This window comes from Haliaeetus albicilla, chromosome W, assembly GCF_947461875.1.
Source record: "Haliaeetus albicilla chromosome W, bHalAlb1.1, whole genome shotgun sequence".
NCBI classification, from domain to species: domain Eukaryota; kingdom Metazoa; phylum Chordata; class Aves; order Accipitriformes; family Accipitridae; genus Haliaeetus; species Haliaeetus albicilla.
The window spans coordinates 6,275,909-6,303,375 of record NC_091515.1 but is presented as its reverse complement, the minus strand read 5'-3'; positions in this window follow the sequence as shown (position 1 = coordinate 6,303,375).

Genomic DNA, 27,467 nt, shown 5'->3' with positions numbered 1-27,467 from the left:
CTGAGAGGTTTCCGTGCTGGCTGGCCAGAAATCTTTTATCTGGAATTCACACTGGTTTTCATCTTTTGGAAGACTTTTTTATTCTGTTGCATGGTGGGTTTGAGAGATTGGACTATGAGTCTTCATAAAATAAAATCATAAAATAAAGTCAGATACTCTGAACCCTTGTTCTTTGGAAATTTAGAAAGCATGCAAAAAGTTAAATTACATTTCCTTACAATAGGCTTATTGGAGCACAACAGGTGATGGATTCCTCATGAAATTCCACAACTCTGTTTAGAAAATGAAAATTGTGGTAATAATCCCTGTCAAGACGTTAAAAACTGTCTGAGGCTGGACTAATTACAGGACTAATGAAGAATTACGCTTTCTGGAGAGCTGCAAGCTTCGGAGCCCTGCGTACCTTGCTGGGTAGCTCCTGATTTCCAGACCGTCATGCAGGGTTACTGATGGGCCAAGGAGGGCCAAGGAAAAACCATCTGACCCTGGATATTTTTGCATAACAAGCAACAAATTCCCCCAGATCTTCCTAATTTTTGCCGAAATTATTTCTCATGGATTAAACGAGTCTCCTTTTTATGCAAAAGAGTTGGGCTCAGAAGTGAAAAACCAGTGGATAGTCTTAGTTGTAGGTTAGAATCTAGGGATACGTATGTATCATATACTATCAGTGTCTGCTGTGAATGGACTGTCTTTGCTCAGTAAAGCAGCAGCTCTGCAATGTGTTGAACACATGATTTGGGATTTTGTTTACAGTGAGAGAGAGGAGAAGTAGCAAAATATATACAACTTGATACTAACCTGGAATGAATTTCTAAGAAAATTCTATTTTTTAAATAAAATAAACCACATGGCTGTAATACGTCAACACCCCTCTCCATTCAGTGACTTCTGAAATTGCCAGCATGGTGTGAAAACCATGATGATTTCTGTGATGTTTGTACTTAGCTGTGATGCAGAAAATGCAGCTTCATACTTTGCTGTTTTCAGACCCCAGGTTTAGAGAAGTTAATGATCTGCTGTAATTGTTATGAACTGAGCTGAATCACCACACTTTCAAAATTCGCAAGGCTGGGTTACATTTTTCAGTTTCCCCCCATAGATAGTCATTTTGGAAAGTCAGGGAGATGCCCAAATATTATATTAAAAACAGAGTTGAAACACTTGTTTCTCAATTCATGCTCCAAAGTCCTGGTTATAGATTAGTCCTTAGCAATGTCCGATATAGGAATAAAGGCTGGATTTTTTTGATCCATAAGATATTTTATTGTAATTGAGAATTTCTTAGCTGCAGAGACAACTCCTCCTCTTCCCTTCCCAGCCCAGGGAATTACAGGAATCCCTCCCAAAATCATTTGCAGGCTGTGGTGGGTTGACCACCAAGCTGCTCTATCACTGCCCTCTTCAACTGGACAGGGGAATGAAGATATAACAAAGGGCTTCTGGGGCGAGATAAGAACAGGGAGAGATCACTCAACCAATTACTGTCATGGGCAAAACAGACTCGACTGAAGGAAAATTAACTTAATTTATTGCCAATCAACCCAGAGTAGAGTAATGAGAAATAAAACTAAATCTTAAAGCATGTTCCCCCCACCCCTCCCTCCTTCCCGGCTCAGCCCCACTCCCGGTTCTCTCTCCCTCCTCCCCCCGGCGGCGCAGGGGGACGGGGAATGGGGGTTGGGGTGGGTTCCTCCCCCCTTGTCTCTGCCGCTCCTTCCTCCTCAGGGGGAGGACTCCTCACTCGGCCCCTGCTCCACCGGGGGGGTCCCTCCCGCGGGAGACAGTCCTCCATGAGCTTCCCTGGCGTGGGGCCTTCCCGCAGGCCGCAGGCCTCCAGTCACGGCCTGCTCCAGCGCGGGCTCTCCCAGGGAGCGGCGGCCATCTTGGGGGGCATCCATCCCCCTGCTCCAGCATGGGCTCCTCTCTCCCCGGAGCCGCAGGTCCTGCCAGGAGCCTGCTCCAGCGTGGGCTTCCACAGGGTCCCAGCTTCCTTCGGGCATCCCCCTGCTCCGGCGTGGGGTCCTCCCCAAGCTGCAGGTGGAGATCTGCTCCCCTGTGGACCTCCCTGGGCTGCAGGGGGACAGCCTGCCTCACCATGGTCTTCATCACGGGCTGCAGGGGAATCTCTGCTCCGGCGCCTGGAGCACCTCCTCCCCTCCTTCTGCACTGACCTGGGGGTCTCCAGGGTTGTTGCTTTCTCATATTCTCACTCCTCTCTCCAGCTGCCATTTCTGTGCCCCAGCAACATTTTTCCCTTCTTAACTCTGTTCTCCCAGAGGCACTACCTCCGTCGCTGATGGGCTCGACCTTGGCCAGCCATGGGTCTAACTTGGAGCCGGCTGGCATTGGCTTTGTTGGACATAAGGGAAGCTTCTAGCAGCTTCTCACAGAAGCTACCCCTGTAGGCCCCCCACTATGAAAAACTTGCCACACAAACCCAATACACAGGGATAATGGATTTTATGACTCAGTATATCAAGGATTTGCTGCTAGACTGCTAGAATAATACAGTTTACCAAGATGTTTTGGAGGAGTTTATGATTTTGGGAATACTTTATTAACATTTTCACATCAGTGAAGATGACCTCAATTTTAGGATAAAGAAACAAAACTCCCTCTAAGAATTGGCTTTTTATCCTATGCTGTCGTCTACATCAAAGTCACAAGTCAACCAGGTTTCAGGCTCCAAAAATTGACTTGAAACACATAGAAGTTACAAGAGGTTTTGAGCTCTGCTGAAATGAGAGTTCACTGCTGAAGATCCGGATGTTCAAGTGTGTTGCTCCAACAGTCGTGGTCAGAGACCTAACACTTCACCTAACACCTAGGAACAAAAATCATCCAAGGCTGTACTCTTGAGTGCTTTATTCACTTGGAAGTCCCTCAAGCAACGAACATTGCTCTATTTTTCACAGCCCAGGAGTCATAGTCCTTAGGAACAGTGCTTGTCCCTGTCCCGTCCCCACCATGTCTCCTACGTGCCATCACTACCCACCTGCTCTAAATACTGAAAATGAATGCAGTAAGTGATATTCACTCAAAAACAATGTATGAGGTAAATGGACAAGTGAAGCGTGGTTATTCCTGTTTAACACCTGAGGAAATTGGGACAGTAAGAGGTTCGGCAGTTTATCCAAAGCTGCAGAGGTAGTGGCAGAGAAGAGAGAATTGTCAGACTCCCAAACCCAAGTCTTACATACCAGGCAGTCCTTCCTCAAGATTGTAGGAGTCACATTTAATTGATGAGCTGATTTAGGATGAAGCAGAGTTTGCCATCAATTACAGAGCGACGTTATTGTGTCTAACTTTGCTAAGCCCCTGAATGAACCAAAGGTCTGGCAGGGTCAAAAGGGCCCCAGTCAATTCTGCTAACTGTGTAATTCTTAAACAGAGCTGAATACTCCTAAACTGTATTTATGCTAAATTTCATGGCACCTGATGACCTCAATTAAAACCTTTCAGAGGAAATCAGAAGTGCCAGCAAGGTCTTGCAAGATGAATGTCCACGGCTTTCTCCTGCTAACTGCTGATATAAACTTGGCGATTTTAAAGATTTTATAGTGATGCTGCTGCTGTTTTTATCGAAGGTGTCAGAGTGCCAGTAGTGATAATGTCTCACTGAATGAGCAGCTTGCTTTCTCTGGTCCCTTTCCTAAAGCACATAATAGACATCATTAGCATCCAGATAAATCTCCCTTTATGGTACATTTGGTTGTGGAGAAGGATAAAGTTGTGTTTTCCTAAAGCTCCCCAGATTATTTCTATTATGATCATGGGCAAGGGCACAAACTTTTGTAATTTTAGTCTTTATTGGACAAGCCAGTAATTGCCCGCAAGAAAAGAATTTCTTAAGAATGGACCTAGCTTGACAAACAAGATGAAAGCCTGCATGCCGTTGGCTTTAAAATACATATATAACATACAGAGACCTGTAGAGGGCAAATTCCAGGTGCAAGCATGAGCACCAAATCCCACACACAATCCTCATACAGCTGAATAAATGTACGTACAAGAGTTGGAAAATAAAAGGCCAGATGCTTAGTGTTGCTGAATATTGCCTTCTTGAAAAGATAAGTGCATGCATCTGCTGTTCTTCTGGTGACTTAGAGATTTCAGCTTAGACTTCTCTAATGAATAAATATTTAACCCCTGCCAAGGAGTTTAGAAATTTCTTTTTTTAAAAAATTTGAATGGAAAATCACACTGAAATGACTGTAGAAGTGGTTCTTTCATTTGCTTCAAATTCAAGTCAGGACTTCTTGAAGGTTCAAAAATGTTTTCGTTATTTTAATTCCAAAGGATGGTATTTGAATGTTTCTTGATGATTGTGATAAGGAAAAGCTTGGTAAAATATCCACCATGGCAGGAATGTTTTCAGAAATGATGGAATTAAAAAATGCAATTCTGAGGAGACTATTTTTTTAATTGCATGTCTGTTGCAATATTTAGGACTTGAAAATTAATTGTCTAATTAGGATGAAGTTTAGGCATATTTTTAACTGCACTGACCCATAATGTAAATATATTTCAGTTGAACATAGGATTTGCTTGAACAGTTTTAAATCCCCACAATCACAAGTATGCAGCAACTGCAGTCTCCAATTGTTCATTTAATGTTAATCACAGCCATTGTAACGTGGAGCCAGCCGGCTCTAAGGGACATGACCTTATCACAGTGGACAGATGGCAAAAAATTTTCAAGCCGTGTTCAACCTTTTTCTTCAACACTTTTTTGTTCTTAACATATTTATTGCTGACACCATATATCAGTGTTATAGCTTCTGTTCAGGTGAATACGATCAGTTGGCAGTAATAGGTTCAGCTCCAGGAACCTTTCAGCCATTGCTTTTTGAGCTGTTTCTGTAAACTCACTGTCTGGAAGAAACAAGGAAAAAAAAAAAAGAAAGGGAGGGAGAGAGGCTTTTGGAAATCCTTCAGTTTGGCTTAATTCCCATGTAGAGAGGAGAATAAATTAATGCAGACACTGTGTTTTCCTGGCTCGGATCTCATATTTTCTCGTGATTGGAAAGAAGAATGGCAGTGCAGAATGAGTGGAAGAGAGAGGGGGAAGCAGAAAATGCGAGAGGAAAAATATATTTGAAAATGTTAAACTCGGCTCTAGCAGTATCTGTTAAATGTCTTCTGCATTTGTTAGAGAGCTGTGGTTCCCTGCATTAGTGCTGAGCCTCCACTGCTCCACTGATGTGTGTCATCCTAGTGAAAGAACAGAATATGGTTTGAAGACACAGTAGGAAACATGCCTTAAGAAATGCATTTGCAATTGTATCATATGACTTCATGAATGCTCTGCATAACTGTGCAAGCTACGAGTGTATTTTATGCGTGTCAAATCATATATTCCCTTGCTTTTTCCACATTTTTCCTCTGTTCTTGAAGAAGAGAATAATAATATGGACACTTTTCTCATAAGATTTTTGGGGTAAAGAATTATCCCTGCACAGCTCCAATTCAGCAAGTCCAGGAAGGGCTTTTTAGGTTCAATAGCACTTTTCTCTTCCATAGGCAAGTATCCTCATGATATGACAAAAGATTTTTCAAAGGGACTTTGTTTTGTCTGTGCCAAAACCAAGCTCAGCTGCAAGTACTCTTATGTCCTATTTGGTAAATAACTTGGCTGAGGTGACCCGGTATACATTGGATATATGTTCCGCATGAGAAATGTGAGTATCAGTAGAAAAATAAGAGCATCCCACCCAGAGAGTCATCACTCAGAGGTCCTAAGAGCAGATTTACTGGGACGAGGATGGAAGGAGGTGTGAAAATTGCCTCTCTCAGCAGCGAGGAGCACTCATCCCTGATAAGTAGCATCCCTGCAAACTTGTACGGTTGCAAATGCATCAAACTGCGAGCACACAGCACGTGTTCTGGGCTGAGAGGCTCCCAGTAATTAAGTTGCACGTTCAATTAAACCTAATGCCCCAATAACTTTGAAAAATGCAAAGGGCTTATGGATGCAGGAAGGAACAAAACCTCAGGCTCCCTTTACTGGCCAATAAACCTACTACAAATGCTCATGACTGGAGGCCCAGATCTTTATATATAGCTGCAAAGCAGCATTTCCATTAGCTTTAGCAGTGACAAGCTGGTTTCTGTTGGTTTCAGATTAGATCATGAAAACTCTAGATAGTCCTCCTGTGCCACCTGGGGAAGGAGGTGGGAAGCAGTTGTTCTTGGTTACATTTCAGGAGTCAGGGAGCAACTTTTAGTCTTAGTTCTAAGCATTTCTTCGTTCCTTAGGACTTTCAAAAACAGACAGGGAAAAAGTAAAAAAAAAAAAGTCAAAATTAATGCCAGCATGCTGTACTACTCAGAAAGCATTACTCCAGCTCTCTCACTGAGGGTTCCAGAAGAATTTGCCAGGCTGATTCTCTCACTGAGGGTTCCAGAAGAATTTGCCAGGCTGATTCTGTAAAACAGGTAAGATTTCCTCACTTCACTTTAGCCCTCTAAAAATTGAGGAAGTTGACAGTGTGGCTGACTACAGAGAGAACCAAAGCACCTGTTATAAACTAAAAACTTAATAATTAGGCAGATGCACCCACTGAGTATATTAGCTGTAAAGAGACGCTCACCTAAAGAACTTAGATCAGTTTAAGATGTTTATGTTTAGCAGACTTGAACCTCACCCAAAGAGAGGTACAAAGTCTTCTTATCTTTCTGGCAACTCCGTCTCCTCCCCTTCCCTGCCCCAAATTCTATGGTTATGCAGCTCATCACAAAGTGACCCACCAACCTATGATAGCTTTTGTGATGTAGGGATACCAATACAGATATTTTCATTATTTATTGTTTTCTCATGGTCTACACTGTCTCTTTTTTTCCCTCTCTGTGTCTCCTGTGCTGGGTTTAGAAGGTAAATTGTAAGAAAAGGGGCCTGTCCTTTTATTGTGCTAGCAAAGACTTCCCGGGAAATCTGAGTCTACATTTGAATAAAGACTCGACTACTCTGCTGTATTTATTACTGCTCCTGTTTGTTTTCCTCAGACAAGTCATCTTTGGGTATGGAAAGTAGGAATCATTCCTCATCCCCAGTAGAACACAGCAAGCGAATGAAAATAACATTCAGACAGACAGCAGACCAAACCCGGAGCCTTTGCAGAGAGGTTTCCTTTTCGATAAGAAATCAGTGACCTGAGATGTGGAGGACTGGGGTGGGGGCGAGGGGAGGAGGAGGCTGATTTCTCATGGCAGGCTTTGGGATGTGGTGTGACAGTTATTAGCCAGAAAACACAACTGAATGCAAAGTGGCAAGGCAGACTGGGGAACTGCGGTGCTGCTGAACCAAAACTGAAAGAAAAGGTGCTGGTGAGTGAACTGGAAAGATGAAATGTGTACTTGGTTGGAATTGATAATAAAGCACGCTGCATTCGGTTTGGCAGCAGGCACCAAGAGCTTATCAAAACCAACATATTCTCATGTAGTGGAAGGCAATAGAGTAACTGCGTGATTGCCGAGCAGACTATGTAAAACTGTATAAAAACTTTTTTATTGTACTTAAGTCAGCAGGAGACAGAGATCCTTGCTGGCCTTGCAGGAAGAGAGGAGACTGATAGAGTCATCTTGGCTTACACAGAGTAGAGCACACGGCAAATGGGAATTTCACAGAGAAGCATTTTCTTTCTTTTTTTTTTTCTTTTAAAAGAGATTGTGACAGCTAAGTGCAAACTATTCTGAAAAGTGTCAACTGTCCAAATAGTTTTTATAAAAAATAAAGCCAATAAGAGTCTACAGAAACTATAGAATGAAACTTTTACAGTATCTTTTAAACCAAGAAATAATTTCAAATATGTATATCCCCAGTCAGGATTTAATGGTTAAAATTGTAAGTGGATGAAAATCTTCCTAGCCTCTTTTAAAACAGCAGAATCAGCCATAATAATTTAAAGGTCCTAAATGAAAGCACAGAGGCAGCCACAACTTGTATTTCTGCAGGTCATCACAACTTGTATATCTCGTCTTAGACTATGGCTAAGGTTAGAGAGAGGTTATTCTTCCCTCAACTTTGATTTCATAGAAGGGAGTGAAACAGAATATACAAACAGAAAATTTCATTTTTCCTTGCTGAAACTCTTTCTTAACCAGAGGTACAAACCAGCTAAATTCCTTTGGATTTGGTAAACAGAAACCAGTGGTTGATAACCATTAGTGTTGAAAAGGAGCAAAAGATTGAGGATGCAGACCTAAAAGCAGCCTGATGTTGGAGGCTCATTTGCTACAGATTAACCTGACTTTGACCCTGGCCACAGAGAGAGATCTAAAACAAAGCTGAATATTAGCATATACAGGTATATGCTGTATAAATAAATATGCACAATTTACTCAACGCGCAGTGCCAGGAACTCCTTACTGAATGCACTGACCCACCAATACAGAACAGCACTAATTACAAAGTGCTGATTGTCTGTGATTTTGTGACATGATTAATGAGCTTGATTTTCCACTGTGTGATTATTGATTGAAACTGTGTCCCACAATTTTGTATAGATTTAGTACTCCAGCTACTCAAACTTAGACAAAGATATATATAAGATATGGAAAACTTTTTGTACATTGAAGTCAACGGCTTGCTGTTTAGCTCACATGCAAGAAATTAATGGCTGATATTGAGCACAGAAGAGCGTTTGTTGCAATGTAGTGGCCCGCAAGAACTGCCGGCTGCTGAACGCTTCCAAAAGATAAGAAAGATCCTTCAAATCCTTCAAACCTGCTACGCAGTTACTGAAGATTTACAGGATATGTTTTTCATCTTTTGCAAAACAAGGTTTTGCAATCGAGATGAAATTGGATTGGACCAGCAGCTGGCTCCGTCAGGCATACAAGCTGAATTAAAAAATAGAAAAAAATTCTTTCCCTATAAGCTAAGCCAGATGGTTGGCAATCCAGACTTATGTCAGGGTGGAAATATATGGCTGATTTGTCCACACATTGTTTGATTTATTAAGTGAAATTGTCAGTGGAATAAAGACAAGTGAGAAATGGTGATATGAAAACACAAATTATATAAATATTAAAAAAAAAAGGAGCATATCAGAGAAGATAGTTCAGTTGTACTGGCACCACACACAGCCCAGAGGAAGAGATGCTGTAAATTGTCAAGAAAAATGTGTTAAAAAATGGATATGCAGCTGACTTTAAAAAAACCACAAAACATATCTGTTCCTCAAAAAGACAAAGAAGCCATGCCAGTGAGATTTCTACAGGAAGAGAGAAGCTGAAAAAGAGGTGGCAAAGAGATAAAAGATGCTGCAGATGTTGTAAACAGGGAACTGGGCAGAAAGAGACAAGAGAAGGGCATCAGAGGATTGAAAGGAATAAAAAATGTAGGTGTATAGGAAAGACACGTTAGGAAAGCATTGTGTTCTGTGTGTCATTAGGAGTTTGATCAGCTCTCAGGAAACGAGTTCACTTTGATGCAGCCCACACCACTACTTGTATAATGGGTAAAAGAAGTAAGAAAAAAAATGATAGATGTTCAATCAGCAAGAGCTATATAAAGGTTACTGCATTTGAGGTGACGGTAAATGGAGAGAGGAGATGTCTGAGCTGTAAAAAGGAGGATGTTTAAAGAGAAAATCAGCTGCTGCATTTTGCTAGTCAACAAAGACTGGTTCAAGGCCCAAGGGAGACATTTCAGACTGGACACTGATAGAAACCATCTCATTTCCTAGCAGGAGAAAAACACTGAATAGTAGAAAAGGTGAGTAATGCACATTGTAGAGTCGCTGGGAGGGATGTGATAGAATAAACGGCAGGAACAACCGAGTACAGGATACTGGAACATGACAATGGTGTTGATCACATCCTTGCAAAAAAACATGTCCGTATAGAACTGCACTTCCATAATGATCCAGAGCCAGCAAGAAAGGGAGAGGAAAATGGTCTTTTTATGACAGTCACTATCTCTCGCATGGGGGATCCTAACAAGCAAAACACTGGTGTGACTGGTTTCTACGCTGCCTCCCAACAGGTGAAAGAAGTGCTTTGGAATAATAATAAAAAAAGATACATAAAAGAAGTTACCATACACAAATGCTCCTCAGCTCTCTCCAGCTGATATATACCATTTTGATCTGGACTCTAGTGGAGGACCCAGCAGCATTAATCTGCTTCTGATAGCGTCTCCCTTTAAGTGTGGAAGCAAATGATACATCTTGGTAGGTAGTAGTAGTATTTTTCCCCATCTATTATATATAGTTTCATGGCCATCTTGATAAAACTATCCTCTGCATTTAATATTGCACTAACACAGCCTCCCTACTAAAAAGTCATCACATTTAATTGTCTTATTTGCAATTATAACAGTAAAAATACAATACAAAATACGTATTTGCAAATAAAATGCTTCAGCTTAATGGTTATACTTAGCACAGGGACAAATTCTTGACTCGTGAAATAAAGCAGATGGATCGAAGTCAAAGGTACAGTGGTAAACTCTCTTGTTCAGTGGCCTTTTCCCACTAAAACAAAATCATTATTCTTTAGCATACTCTCGTTTTACCACTTGTTTACATCTACAGTGAGTGTTAACAATTCCTCACATACTTTCCACTTGTTAATTTTTCTTTTGTTTTCAATATCTCTGCTTTTCCTTCTACTACTCTACTATCCCTTCCCTTCCTCTGCCATCAAATTAAATTACATACTTATGCCATAATTTGTCTGATGTGCAGGAAAGAATGAACTTGGGAAGAGGCAGAAACGCTTGTTATCAAACAAGTACCACAATAGGCAGAAGTTGATCTGTGAGTAATGGACTTAATGAAGTTATTGGGTTTATGTCCTTTGTCTCCTTTGCCACTTTTCTGGCAATAAACCTGAGTCGTTCCACTGTTGTGATTCTCAATTTCCCATTTCCTGCAGTACTCCTAAACTTCTTAAGTATCATCACGTTCCTCTCATGTTCCCAATATCTTCTAGTCTATTATGCACATCTCCCCACTAGCCCCCTTTTTGACTTTGTGTAACACCTTTGACTCTGTGTAACACTCTTTGTGTATAATTCTAATTTCTCTTTACAATGCTAAGCTCTTTCCCTCTCCTCTGTCTATATTTTGTTGGCTTACACCTGGGGAAGAGTTGGAATTTACTGCAGGCAACCTGCAAATATGTATCTGTTGATTTGCCATTTTCTAATAGTATCTAAATTTAAATGGATAAAACCTGAGTTTTTTCTACCTTTACTTCAGTGGTAGCATTCAATATTTTGTTTCCTTCACCTAGATGCATAGGAACTTGATATCTTTCAGAATTCAGCTTTTCTCTTAAATTCCATTGAATCTGACAAGAAGATTAAAGGTTATTAGAGGAAGTTAAATTTACTGACAGCTGGACAGGCAGAATGAGACCATGACTGCAGGAACAATTTCACTTTAGGAAACCAGGCTAAAAAACTGTCACATCAGAAATCCAAGACCTGACTCTTCTGGGCAGCTGAAGGATTCTTCCAGAGATGAAGCATGTTGTCATGGTGTTGCAGTGCTGATACAGCACCGGGAGGAGTGGCTGATACACCAGATGGTTGCGTCTCCGTTCAGAGAGGCCTCAACAGGCTGGAGAAATGGACCCATGGGAATCTTGCAAAGCTCAAAAAGGGAATGGCCGCGTCCTACACCTGGGGATGACTTTCCTCTGCAGAAAAGGACTTGAGGGTCCTGGTGGGCAGCAAGTTTAACAGGACCCATCAATGTGCTTTAGTAGCAAACAATCTCCAACAGCCTCCTGGGCAACATTAGGACCATAAGAAAATAAAATTTGCTGTAGACTCTATAGAGCTCCCAAGAAAACTAGAAAATATCGAGGAACTTTCATTCCCAAGATCTCCAAATATCAAAAGCAACCTTGGGAATAAGGGTCTTTCCAAGTGAAAGGATTAGATCAAGAGAGCTAGAATATACACTTTATGTTCACAGTTTTTCTGATACACCCAGTGTATTTCTGAAGAAGTCTGCTCCTAGAGAAAAAAACAATAAGGAAACCATTTCAGCTTTTATTATTTTTTTTTTTTAGCTGGTACATTCTTTTAGCATGGTACATTTGTGCTCTCAAATGTTTTAAATAAGCAATTTTAGGTTTTTTCTCATGCTGCCTTGCCACATAGGAAAAGCTCAGCATAATGAATATTTGCTGAGACACTTCATTAACCTTCTTGAAACCATCTTAAAACTCACCCTGATGTAGGAAACAGAAGATTTCAACAGCTGCATGCTGAGCCAACTGCTGAAACTGTCTTGAACAGTCTTAAGTAAGGCCTACCAGTGCTGTCCTTTTGCTCAATGGCTGGCATTTAAGCTTTTGGGCAGGATTACTCTCTCTTTTTCCACAATTTAGGCAAGAGTAATTATAATGATCATCATAATAATAAGCATAATAATAGATTTTTCTGCAAATCTGCATTGTATAATTTTAAGTATACTATCTGAAGGCATTCCCATTAACTTCCAAAAAGGTTACAGTCAAAAATGCAAATACTGGTATGAATGAGCCCCTCTAATTCTCTCCGTGCTCCACTGTGCTTCCCCAGACCTACTTTTCTTTTCACATTAAAGTTACCAGGCTCTTTCATTTTCCTGCCATGCTGGGCAGTGGCATATTTGCTACGCGGTTTCTTTCTGGCCCTTTTTTCTCCCTTGTTAGCTCCTGGGGGTTCCTGCAATTGTCAGAGACACAACTGATGAAGCTTTTCTGATGTCGGGTTAAAGCGATGTCCTCAGGTTTAAAAGTGTTATCGGACTGTAGCATGAAGGGTAAAAACTCCTGTTTCCCCTGATCCGTTTTGTTTAATTAGAGATTCTTGGGAAACCTCTCCACGTGTCATTCTGCGTTTAAAGGCTAGAAAGGAAAGGGTGCCTTGGTGTTACAAAAAGACACCGAGTCTCGGTCTCTATGTGGAATACACCAGCGGAAAGGTTGGTAGTGATGACTGGTTGCTCCACAGGGTAGCAAGACTGATGATTAAAGTCAGAGAGCATGACAACCCTAACATTTACCTTTTGATGTATATAGATGAGGGCACAGTGAGGCTGTAACTAACTGCATGACCTGAAGGTGGAATAAGGAAACATGGAAGTCTTGTAAAAGAAACTAAAGTCCCAATGTTTCCAAAGCTAGGAAGGCAGAGCCTGCTGTTTTCATGCAAGGCATTTGTGTACTACCTGTAGGCAGAAGAGTTTTTGTACCCCCTTATGTTAGAAAGGATATGTATATTATCCTGTTTTTAAAAATTATATTTTCTTCCTTGCTTTTAGCCAGGCCGTGTGGTCTTAAATCACTACTGGAAAGGCATGGAATTAAAGTAGGAGGATCACAAGCAATGAACACAACTGAGGCTTTCTCTGCTTCTTTGTGGTGTTCTTCAGTTTGAGGAAGATGCAATGAAAGATTGCAGCATTCCCTGCTCTGGTAGGCTTTTAGGGTTTTTTCCATAAACGAAGGGCTTTGATATAGACTCTTGCATTGCTGAGAAAAGTTGTGGCTCATCCGTCACTTCAGGGAGCAAAACCAGGAGACTGAACCCCGGAGAAAGTGGCAGGGAGGGAAGGAACTTTCCCTGAGGGGAAGTGAGCAAAATTACAAGTCCAGACATCATAAATTTTAGTGCCTGCTGTTTTATAGCTATTGGTGGTTTTTTTGTTGTTTTGTTTCCATCACAAGCCTCATTATAAGCAAATTCTCCTTGCTGCTCCCTTTAGGAGATAAGTACCACCTATCAGCTTCATGGCAAGAAGACATTAAGTCATTCCAGTGAGACCTGGGATGAGAATGCAGCTGGCTAATAAAGCAGAGTTACTGCTCAACCATTTTATCACTCAGGCTTTTGGCTGCCTTGATGCAAATTCAATGCTTCAGAAGGCCACATGGCATTACCCATGTGCAGGTAAATGATAGAAGGGGGACTTTTGTCATTAAAGTGTCTCATGCATATGCTTAGATGGCAAAGGTCTGAGATCCAAAGTTTGTCCTCCACAAATAATATCTGGATGGTTTTTGTCTGGAAATACTTCATCCAAGTTTGCTTCTAAATTTAGGAAGTGGAGGAAAAGGAGGTGAAGCTGAAAAGAAGACAATAAGTAAAGTCGCACTGCTCTCTATCCAACAGTTTGGTGAGCATTCTGCTTACAGACCATGGGTCTGTGCTGGTGGATTTTTTTGTAGCACTGAGAATAATGTCTGGAAATTGTGTTACCATAATATCTTATATCTAAAGACCACAAAGTTTATCAGCAAGTTCCTAAAAACAAAAGCAAAACCAAAAACCCAACCAAAGAAACAAAAAAACCCCACACCCCAAACCCTAACCAGCTTTGAATAGCCAGGTTTTGGATGTCTAGCTTGAAATGTCATTACCAGGTGTCATTTCTTAACATTGGATGTCCCTGCCTGCATTCTGATACAGGCAAAAACTTAATGGCTACAGGAAAAACTAAACTGCCAGGTTAACAAGTTATAGATACAGAAATCTATAACAATCTGGTTGTAACCCCCCTGTATTCACAAGGACTGTAGTCTTTCCCTGAATTGGCTTCTGTGTGAATTAGAATTTAATTTTTAGGGAGAAAAATGGAAGAATACAAAACAAAACCACATCTAATCTCCATTAAAATTGTGGATGGGATCTGAGGAACTAAATCAGCCTGCAAGCAAGGCTAACAGTAGGAAAGGTCAATCTTTTGCATATATTCCTCATGATAAATAAGAGAGAAAAATGCAATGCCTTACTAATATAGGCATGGTATAGTATGCCTTGCACAGAATACACAGTACCATATCTAAGAAAAAGGAAAAAGTTCCATTTTTTAGAATGGGCCATAGGCCTGGTAGCTTGCCCTCAGAGATTTAACAAATAAGGACATAGAAAGAAGCCTTGTTATAATATTTAACATCAGATTTGAACCATGCTGAACTAGCTGGGTATCTATCTTTCACTGAGAAGATAATTGATTTCCTCCAGGGAATATGTTAGATCTCATTTGTTTGGACTTCAGTAAAACATTTGATATGGTGCGCATAGGAAATGCCAGTGATATTTGAGAAGAAAGGGAAGAATATTATAATTGCATGATGGATAAGGAGCTGGCTACCTAGGCACCCATTAGCTTTTTGAAAGCTGAATTGCATAGAGTATTTGAAAGCTGAATGGTATAGAGTTATTAATGATGTTTCTCAAAGACTGGTCAGGACAGGGATTGCTGTTACTTTTTTTTGTTTTTATAAATTACTTTAGTATAAAATCAATCAAATTAACAATATATGACTAAGTTTAGTAAAACAGAGGTAAATACAGTGTACAATTACTGTCTAGTAACACATAAGTGTAACCTCTGGATGCTATATCTTTTTTTAAGAGTAAAACTAGTTTTTCAATTATCACTAATTAATTCATTAATAATAATTAATTCTCTAAGGACGTAATTTAATAAAATTCTTCCTGATCTTAAATGTAGCCTTTAGCACCTGTGGGTCCTGCGTCATGAGAAATGTACCTTACAGCATACTAGGAAGGAATAAGAAAGATTTATGCAAAAGGACAATGATAAGCTGAAAATAAATAATAATAATAAGTAAATATGTTGAAGCTGAAAATTAGAATGTTTCTAGCAATAAAACCAGTGAGATTCAGAAACAGTTGTCCATTTAGGATAACAAGAACAGAAATATATCCCATTTAAGAGGGGGCTGGATTATGAAAGGGTTTATATGAGATGGTTGCTGGAAAACTGGGTTTGTGGCAATCCTTGCTTCTCATTATTTTTAATGCCTCTGTGTCTTGCAATTACTAAATTCTAAAATGTGTCTAAAGAGGCTTATTTCTAGAGGACTTTTACTCATTGATTTACACCATGAGAGGTTCCCCATAGTAATTAACCTGCCCCAGCCGCTGCTGGAAACGAATTTCCTCAGAGCCATCCTCTGGCTGATGGGATCTCTGCTCTTTCCCTGTGTGCTGGTCAGCCTTTGGCAAGCCATCAACTCTGGGTACTTTCAGTGGAGGCAAGAAAAAGGCACGTGTTTTTATTTTCTTTTGAGATTAGAAAGGTTTAGAGATCATAGGTGAGTTTTGCTTTCAAGTCAAGGTAGTTTTATTGCCTCTGAAACGTGGTTTAATTATTCAAATGTTTGGCTTAAACAAACCCCAACTTTAGGCTTGGTGCTAATATATGTATCAGCATAAATTATTACCTGCTTATTTCCTTACTGCTTGCTTGCAACACTAATTCAAATTACTATAGTCAAAATTATTTCAATAAATATAACAAATTATGGACGTAATTATTAGAGCACGTATTTCAGAATGCAGCTTTATTTACAAAGGACACAGCATTGATTAAAACAGCTTGAATTATGCTAACTACAACACTGAGCCCTTTACAAAACCATCTGAGAAGCACAGTAATTTGAGTTCAAGGGAGAGGCAGTATTACAAGAAGGCTAATGATAATCGTGTTTAAGGTCATTGGCAACTAAAGTACTTACTGTACAGGAGCCTTCTGTCAGAGACAATTATAGTGAAGGGCCTTTGAATGGGGTCGAAACACTCAGAGTGTGTTTCTGTGACAGCTTTGTTCTTACAATATTTATTCTGTTTCTAGTTTATCTGTAGCACAGTATTAAATTTAGAGTGTCACGAGCCAAGTGGTTCATGCAAACCTAAATTGACAGAATGCGATGATGTTGTAGTTACACCACAGCCTTTCTAATAATGGCAATGCCTTGTTAGATCAAAAGCATCCCCCAGGACCTAGGAGGCAGCACCAGTAGTCCCGCTCACATGGATTACGAAAGCACTGTTGGCTGCACAAAGCTGTTGGAAATAAAGAAAAATCTTCCAGGATCGCATTCTTTTGTAGCTGGTCTTCAGTCTACAACAGACATTTTTGTACTGTGTCCTGGTTTTGTTTGTTGCACATCTATTTTATCACATTTTACTGTTGTTTGTCACAAGGGAGGAAGTAGATGAGCCATTTTAATTTCACATACTCTGCTCTATCTAAACTTCTTACAGTCTTTAATTTGTTTACTCTCACTGCAAAACTCGATGGTACTGTGAATATCACAGATGGAAAACTGAGTCATGGAACACATCAAGTAACGTGCGTGTTGTTCCCTAAATGGTGGCAGGATCCACTCTCCAGCATCATGGCTTGGGGACCTAACCGTGCTGCCATTCTGTCCCAAATAACACTGGTCTCCACTGGCATGGCCTCAGCATTCTGAAGTGGCAGAGGAATTGAAATAACGCCACTGTGTGTGGCAAAATCGTGTTTCACACAAACAGGACACGTAACCAGTCACTTGGGTCAGGAATAACGCACCATCGGATTTTAAGTGGCACACGTTGCACCTGAGCCTGGCGACAGGGGCAGGTTCAGCATTGCCTTCCCTCCTTATCTATTCCTATGGGTTGATGATAGACAATGAAACTAGATTTTAAAGCTCATAGACAGTCAAACAGTATCTTAAAGCTAGTGGAAAATCTTTGACAAGTACTGAACTTTGGAGATTATTGTTTATAATATTAGTTGTCTATCAAATAATATCAGTTGTCTATGGAATAATAGTAGTTGTCTATCAATATATTATTATATTCTTATTTGTCTGTTAAAATCAAAAGCAGAGCCAGAAAAGTGTTTTCATGGGAACCTCATTAGATGGCAGCTTGTCTTTTTCCATTTTTACAGCAGCCTTTTTGCAAACTTCAGTCTTTGCTATTTTCTTGAGAAAATTTAACTCACCTGGGTCCTGTCCTCTATGAGGATTAGTTAGAATTGAAAGGAAAGATTAAAAAAACAATCTATCATTTTGACAACAGTTTTTTAATTAACATCTGGATTTACAGATTAAAACCCCCTTAATTTTGTAATGAAAAAATAAGGAAACTCACAATAATGTTGATTCATCTTCAGATAGGTTTAGGATTAAATTTTAAACAAATAATGGAGTTGGTCAGATATTTGAAAATGCTGCTATCTTATTTTTTTAAGTGTTCTGTGCAACCTAATGTAGTTTGAACTCCTTATGCTTATATCACATTTATGGGCCAGGCTGTCTTATCGAATAATAATTCTCATTATTTTACCCTTTTAGAGAAGCGAGGAAAGTAACAGTAGATTAGGCATGGTGTTTCCTTGAGCATGTACTTCCCCACAGACTGTAACCCCAGAAGACATGGGAAGACAGGAACCAACAAACCCACCATTTCCAGAATGAAATGCAAAATCTGATTAAATTTGCCACCTTCAGTCTTCAGTCAGATTATTGGGTGTTTATTTGAAATAAGGCAAGTTAGGTTAGAAAAATGGTATTTTTTCCTCATGGATATTTTCAATAGAAAAAACAGCTTCATGAAAACAATAATTTTCCATCAAAAAAACATAGTTATAGACATTTTATTACAGAACCTAATGTGAACGCTTACTACGTTACAGCAAACATTGATCCTTTTAAGCATATGGTTATGGTAGATTATTCTGCTTATTTCATTTTAAGTGACAGACAAGAAAAGCAAAAATTAAAGCACATACATTAACCACAGACATATCAAAAATCAGCCACTCCTACTTTAGCAAATTCATACAGAGTGCCAAGCAAAGAGATGGGTCTTTTTTCTAATGCACATAGGAGACAAAAAAATCAGCTAGATTTGCTGTTCCCTGGTGAGTGAACATAATTTCCCTGTGTTTAAGTCTGAATACTTTTTATACTTCTTATGCATTAAGATGGGCCCATTTACAGAGTTTTGAACAGATGTCAGACTTAAAAATAGCATGCACGGCCATGGGTTGATTCTTTCATCGAGTGATCCATTTCTTTCTCCGATGGGGAAAAAAAAAGGGGGAAAAAGAGGAAAAGAGAAGGCAAGAAAAATGCCATCCTTTAGTGCTTGGTCGTAAAGGCTGAGCTGCGAGGGTAGAGCCATTCAAGAAGGTTTCACTGCAAGATTTCGGGCAGCCCTGGGATGCACACACAACTACTGGCATTTGGTTTCACCCTTAATGGTACCATCTCCTCAGCACTGACTGAGGGGCATTAAATATTCATGAGTTTCTTAAAGGCTTTTGGAAAGAAAGTGCTAGAAAGGAGCATTAACGTGCTGATCTTTTTACTAGCCTGTGTCGGCGAGGGGGTATTAAATAATTAAGTCAATTTAAGCCATTTTTTGCACAGAAGGAGGTTAAGATTAGCAGCCCCTGTGTGCTGGGAGAGGCTGCCTTTTCCACTACTGGTGTTTTTAGGGCTAGGAAAACAAAAACAGAATAAAAGGGCCAGGTTGATTCCCAATGAAAAAATGCACTGAAGCACCGGTTGTTCCATGTCGTAGCCCCTGTATTAGGTTCAGAGTGTGTTTTTATGGCTGCAGGTAGATATTTGACCTCGTAAAAACCTCTGCGTACACAATATCTTCTCTAACTTCTGCCTATGAAAAGGCTCATGCAAAAATTAAATAATCATGTAGAAATGACTCAGTTTGCTAGTGAAACTACAGATTCGTAAAGGGCTATCCTCCCAACTCCTGCCTCCTGACACTCTATGTTATGTTTTCCTTTTTGGGCTGAGCCTCAGAGAATTAAGACGGATGGTTCTCTTTGGCTGAACATCCCTGAAGCCAAATCTCCAGGAGGGTTTCACCTTGGGGCGTTTCAATCAACAGAACAAGGGTAATTTTAACTGAGTCAAAATGGGCAAAAAATGCATATCTGAGTCATGAGGACAAATGTTGGGGAGGTTTACTCATACACACACATAAAAAGGTCAGAACTACAGGCTGCAAACCACCAGGCACCTTTAGGGAATATATTTTCCAGTTTGAAATCTGGGGTCCAGAACAGAATTGAGCTAAAAATTGACAAAGATTGCTTTGGAATAATTTTCAAACCTTATCTCACATGGAGATCTGCGTTTAATTTCCATCTCTAATTAGTATTTAACTGTTTGTACAAACTGGGAACGTTTCAGCTGGGGGAGTTAGTAACCTCTTTCTTCTGCAGCGTGTATTTAGGAGTTGATACTGCACATCAGAAGGTTCAAGGCTTTGATCTGTAAAAGGCAGAAAAGAAATGTAAAATAGCTCTCTGACATGGCAGGTGATGGTTGGGCTATTAGCTGTTATGGGTAGACTCAGGTCTCACCCTCATTTTTCATAGCAAATTTGACAGCTCTTGAAACAGTCCTGAGACAGACTGGAGTGGGGGGGGGAATCATTGGATGGGAAATATGTTTCCACACAACTCTTCCAAATGGTGTTCCGTACTTCCTATCACAGAACAGAAAGCTTTTCAAGTCAATTAACACATTTTTCTCAAATATATTTTTAATACTTGCTTTATTTATATCCAACTCATTAATTTCCACATACTGAACTCAGAAGACAACAGAAAACTTTACTTACAGGGACTGATTCTAACTTGATTTACAGAGTGGAGGAAGAAAACAAAACCAAAAAAAATTCACTATAATAAATGCAACGTTAGCTATAAAAAATGAAACAAAATCCTTGTTTTAAGCAAGATCAAAGCCAAGCAAGTTTGTGATGTGGCTACAGAATCAGTCTTTTTGTAACCAGGCTGCTTGCTGGAGAGATTGCTTCTGTGGGTGCTATTTTAATGTTTTCTAAACATGGGATTATGTCTATACCAGCCACAGGAGCACACGTGCATATTAATAAGGAGTCTCTTTTACATAGCTTATGATTTTTATGCTGCATTGTTTCTTACAGCTTTCTTTTTCATTAATATTTAAGGAGAAACTCACTTCACTATGATATTCAGATTCCAGTGAGACCATTCCTAAAATATTTAAAGTGAATAATGCAAGTTTCCAGAAATAGTGATAAATATAACCTCAGTCTCCTGACCCCATAATACCTGCAGGTGGGGAAATATACTGGAGGCATTTTAAAGATCCGCATGCCAGACCGACCCCATTTTTTATATCAAGAAAGAGAGACAAACAAGGACAAAGCCATCAGAAGGTTGTCTGATGTATTCTCCTGGCCACAGCAAGGTCTTTACAATCTTTTTGTGAGAGAGCATCTGCTAAGAAAGAAATCCTCGCCGTGACATTGGGCTAGAAATATAATGTCTCTGTGCTTCGGTTTTGCATCAGAAGTTGGTGATAATAGCTAAATCATGTTGGGAAATGCGGATTTATTTATTTTTCTTAGAACGAGGAGAAAATAATAAACTTTTTTACAGATTACCTGTTAAGGATGATCTTCAAAGAAATTTTGAAATACAGCTTTTCTTTATCAGAAAACCTCCCTTCCCTGCTTCTTCCCCTGAAGAGAGAGAAAAGAAAATAAAGAGAATATTTTATGTGCCAGTGGTGCTTTTTGGTGCTCTCTTACTTTTCTTTCTCTCATGGGTTTGTACCATAACTCTCCCCACATACCTTTCACCTGCTCATAGTGAAATCCCAGGTATTAGAGTAAGGAATAAAAGTTTCAGAGATGTGTCACCATCCATCCAAGAGGGTCTAAACTCATGGAGCAGAGCTCGTTCCCTCTGGAGTATGCAAACGCTCCAACGGCATCCTGCAATCTGAGCCTCACAAACTCTCCTAATGGGGAATATAGACCATTTCCTCACATCTTTTCTGGTCTCTGTGAGAGAAAGACATGATACCTGACTGTGGAAACTCTATAGAGGATAAACAAATAACCTGCTTTAAAACTACCTTTACAAGCGAAAAAGTAAATAATACATTAGGGCATTTTTTTCTTCCCCTGTGGCTAACCAAAAAGTGGTTGACTGATACTTGTTTAGTGTTATATAGTTACAGTTCAGAGAATCAAGTGGTTCAAGACAAGAAATGAATTTCCTCTATCCCTCTCCTTATCGCTCTTTCCCCCCTTTGTGATCCCGGATTTATCTGGTCGCTGGGCTCTGGCTGAGTTTTACCAGCTGCAGGTGTGAGACGGTGTGAAACCTTTAAACGAACATATCTTTGGCTTGTGACTGTATGGAGTATTTTGCACTCAGCAACATCTCATTTGGCTGAATAAATAAAAACCTCTAAGCAAACATCCTTTCCAAAGGCAAAGTGTTACTTGTATTTTGGACTCAGCACTTGTAAATATGCATCAGCGTGGCTTGTGGTATATATGATTAGATGGTACATGGGGAGTTTTATTGTTTTATAGTTACTGCAGCAGCAGCAGTGGAGCACAGAGTACATGAAATTTGGGTAATTGTGGATAGGAAACAAGTAATTTTAGTTACAGCTTTTCCCTTATCTATAAGTGAATCTATGTTATTTTCTTATTTTGTTTGCAACACTAACTTTAAGGAGAGCATAGCTGGGACTCTGTGCTACTTTCCCCTTCCACTCCTGTTTGACCATGCAAGTAAATCGCGCTGATACAAAAATATGGGTCACTCTTCTCATGTAATATGAAGTTGACAAACGACCAGATACATACGTAAATCCTTTAAATGACTAAGGAAAGCTCATTTAAAACTCTCAACTGACATCCTCATTACTGCTGTTCAACAACACAAGGCTATTCATGCAATCTGGCTCACATACCCATTGTTTGAAAACCATCAAAACCACAGACAGCCGCATGCTGAGATACAATAAATGTCAAGTCTATAGTGCATATTTTCTAAATTGTTTAATGCTGGCACAGTGTGTGTGCCAAAGAACGCGTAATCAAACAGGCAGCACTCTTCATTGTGGCCATCCCATCGGGGTTTGAAAATTGCTCAGATTTGACCCAGTAGCTGAAAATGACAAAGTGGAGACACATTAGGACTTTGAATAGAAGCTACCTAGCAGAAAGCAAATAAGCAGACCGGTTTTGATCCATCGGTACAGATGTCGATGTATGTCGATTGTATGTCGATGACATCAACTTCAAGTAAGCAAGGCTGAAGGAAAGTCTTTCAAATTTCAAGTTTAAAAGAACAGATGGTGGTCAGTCAAAAATATCAATTATTGTCGCAAGTCCCCTGAGGTGCCTCGGTGAGGATTTTGTGGACCATTTTGAAGATTAACGCCCACTGGCAGCTGGTATTACTGGATGATATGAGCAGATCTACTTGGGTTTTGCACGAAGTTTGGCATCTCTGGTTCATTTGTCCAGGACATATTAATGATTAGTCCCAGACCATCTCAGCTCATCCGCATCTGGGATGAAGGACAGAGTGACATTCATTACACTCCTCTTCTTTCTAAGACCATCCTTTTTGTAACATATTGAAGTAAAAATTGAAAAAGGAAGCATTTGTTTATCCAGTCTGTGCAAAATCTAAGACAGAGGAGAAAGGAGCATACTTTTCTAAACAGCAGTGTTGACCAATGGGCTCCAGAAGATTTTAGGATCCCTGGAAGAGGATGAGCAGGTAGAGAGCCGGGATGGGAATTTTTGGGCTGCACAACCTTATGCCTGGTTTATTTTTCTCTCTACCTGAAAATCCTGACTGGACGTAAATGGAGATTCTGCTATTTGGCTAGATTTTTCCCTGGGAGGAAAAATTTCTTTGATAAGGCTGCCAGTTATGCAGGAATCTGGGACATATGCACAGCATGTGTGAAAAACAGCTCTGCACATTCACAGTTAGACTGACACATCTGGGAAATGTCAGACTTGCAGAACAAACGATCTGTGCATCACGGATGTCTTGGGTTGACTGAACACAAAGAGAAGATGTAGGTAGTAAGTGTCCCACAGCTGCGAACCACTGGACTCACTGAGCATCCCATGAATGAGCACACGTTTCTTTCTGGGACTAAAAATGACATTTTTGAGTCAAGATATTTGGAGACACCATGCGCAGTCCCCAGACGGGACATACCTGACCAAGATCCTGACTCAGCAGAAATGCAACTTCATCCAGGCTTCCTGGCTTTCCCTCTCATTCCGCCTATTCCTTCTTGTGTGACGTCAGAAACATAAACTTAAAATTTGCATCGGCATTCAGAGTCTCCAAAAAGTTGTTATTTTGAACACCATTTATCTATTACTGTAGCAAAGTAACCTTGAAGGATTTGCTCATCTTCCCTCTGACAGTGATACTACAATAGGCATGGGACTGAAATTGGAGAAGTTACTATTAGTATTGAGCAGCAAACCAATTAACAAAAAGTAGATTCCTTTCAGTGGATAGATTTAATTTTTTAAAATGAAGAAAATAACTAACTTTCCCCTTAAAAATGATAGGAAAATGGAAGTAATAAGAAATAAATTTACTTTTTCTAGGTTACTCACCTAGACAGAAGTAGGTCAGAAGCTAGAATCACAGTGTCTTGAGCAGTGTCTCTCAGCCTTTTAAAGCTAAGAGCCTTCTAGCTCCCCCCAAAATTAAAAAGCCCACTAACCATCCCAGTAACATGCCAAATTTTCTTTTCTATTTGCAGCTGAATAAGAGCTGTGTTAACCTTTGTTTTGTAATTTTATTATTTGCTTTCATTTTTCCTCTATATAGTTTTATTTCCTCCCTACCTTGAAAAAAAAATGGCTATTACAATTATTTCCCAGACCAATTTCTGTCTTACATGATTAGCTCGCAGACAGAGATAGACAAACACCGCCGCAGTTATACTCAGAGATACATAACTGTGAATGGCTGAAGAATTAGGACTTGTATGTACAACTGCAAGATACAGTAAAGCAATTACTAAACTGCAAAAATGATGGAAAGGGATTTTCTCTCTCGTGGAGCAGCAGCTCTTCAGGAATAATCAACACAGACATCTTGTTGCAAATGTGGGTATTCCTTCCTTACATAAAGAACCACTGGGGAGGTTTCTTACTGTAAAAAAAAAAACCAAACAAACAAACAAAAGAGAGAACACACATGTAATAGTTTGAAGCCTTTCTGGTAATTCAGAATATACTGGAACACAAGTATGTATTGCTATGGAGGGGAGAAGTTAAAGTAAAGTGCCTGTTCACCCATGTGTAAACCTAAAGTTAATAATTCATACTTGCTCCACAGAGTTGTTGCAGTGAGATGTGATTAATTAATGTTTATAAAATACTTTACAATCCTTGGGTTTCCGGAGCTATACCAAATATAAATCCAAGCAATGATGGAGATGATTACTCTCATTAATTTACTGCTACTGCTCTTTGTGCATGTTCTCAAGAAACTTCCGAAATTTTAGTCCCAAACTAACATCTTTACAGATGATTTCATCACAATTAGGAGGGCACCAGAAAAACGGATTTAATTCCAAAAAGCTGAAATGACTTATGTTAACACTGCAGTCCCAAAGCATGACAAATCTCTATATAGAGTATAATGAAGTTATTTGTTCACTACACTATATTCTACATCATTAAACTTCATAACTGATGCTATCCAGGACCAGAAGTCAGAGATGTTTGTGAGCTTTAGTTGTGGATCTCCAAAGGAAATGACAGGGTGAGGTATTTTCATTGATTCTTTTCTTTTTCTTTTTCTTTTTTTTTTTTTTTTTAATTTTTGCTTTATGTACCATAGGTTAAAAAAGGAGCTCATAATTCACCAGTAAAATGACAATTTTTTTTTAAATATTTAATGAAATTCTTAGTGCTATCATCTTGGAATAAAAGACTTTAAATATGCCAGGTAATAAAAATAGTAAGAAGAGTTGTCATTGGCTGGATTTTCTAAGAAAAACAAGGCTTGTGTGGTACAGCTCTGCATGACTGCACATGAGCCTATATGTTTGTTGGTTTACCTGCTGCTCTAATAACTTATAAATCAATTTGACAAATCTTAACCACATTTGACAAAAGAGTGGGCACGTTAGATACACAAACTTTTAACAAGGTTCATCAGAATGGGTGGGCAGGGAGAAGAGAGAAAACCTGCCAGTATTCCAGCTGAGGTTCAGGCTACAATGTGAGCTTTGCTTTTCATCGACACTGAAAAATGCACACAGGGAAGAACCCTAAAAAAGTATCTGTATGAAGAGAAAATTTTTAATTTATGCATTCATTTTTGGAATGGAAAAAAATAAGAAATTCATTGCCAACATCAAACAATGCCAGAAAGTAAAACTACAAGGCAGCAAGACTCCTTAGTTCTGATCCCTCCTCACAGGTAGTTGTTTTGTTTTGCTTTGTAAATTGATGTGAAGAACTGAAGTCAAGGATCCAGAATAAAAGAATTTGAGGTGAATTCAATACCACTAAATTGAGTGTACATGGGAATGTTTTATGATGTGGAGGTCAACAGGTACCGAATACCTGATGCCTATGCCAGGAAATGGGTCAAACTTTAAAAACAGGGAGGCTGCATGTTAATTCTTCACAGGGAAAGGTCCTTCAACTACTCTAATTACCAAATGATGTCCAAGAATTATTTAGGGAAAGTGCTGGTTGGAACAAGCTGGTGAATGTTCTGTCAGATTAGCAGCATAAAAGGTCATATTCCAGCGCCTATGAATATTTCCCAGCTCATCTCAATTTCTGTTACAGACAGAGATGAGTATTTTAATACATATAAATATAAAATCTTTTAAACTTAATCTAACGTTTACTTATCTTGATGGCAATTTGCTTGCTTTTGACTGTTTTTGTTAACTTTAGTGAAAAAGAGAAAAATAGGAGGGTGGAAAGTAAAAAAACCCAGGTCTTAGGAAATCAAGAAAGATTTTGTCATTCCTGCCGCCACCGTGACAATCCTTCATGGGAAGTGTGATTGCATTTCCTTCTCCTCCCTTGAAGCCTTGGTTTGCCGATGGGAAAAAAATAACTGTCATGGATTATGACCAGACACACTCAGAATATCAACTCTGTGTGAACGGAGCTGGACTGTCCTCCTGAAAATAAAATGTAAATCAGGAACTTTTTGCACATTCGCCACAATCCTAGCAATCCAGCGTTGGGAATATGCTAGCAGAGTGGTCTTAGCAATGCTGTTGAAATCACTGGGTAGTAATAGTTTAAAGCATTCCCAAAGGTAGTGTAAAGTGAGCCAGGATTGTGCAGAACTAATATTTGACTCAGCTTTATTATGTGATGTCTCAGACTGAAATCTCTTGCTGGCATTTAATCAAGGTTATTGAACATCTTTGACCCAACAGAATGAAGCTGAAATTTGGAAGTCCTAAGAGAGCTGATTCCATATAATTATTTATATCAGCACTGAAGAAAATAAAATACGTATTAGGGTGTTTTTGATTATAACATCATAGTCTGCTTGGATAAGATGATGAGAAAGCTGAATTTTCTCTGCATTTTTCAATTTATTGTTAATTACTATGATGTTTTGCTCTAATAAATTGTATTCACACTCAGAATTTTCAAATGGATACCAATTTTCTGTAATAATTTATCAGAAAATGTGCAGAACTGCTGCATGGAGCAAAATGATAAAACTATTTAGAAAAGATTTATTGCACTGCTCGTGGTGTAGCATCTATGACTTAAGATCATTAGTATTTTGCCTTCCTGCTCCCAGATCTGACAACACGTGAGGGCAGATTTAGCAGTGGATATTTAACAACTAAGGATT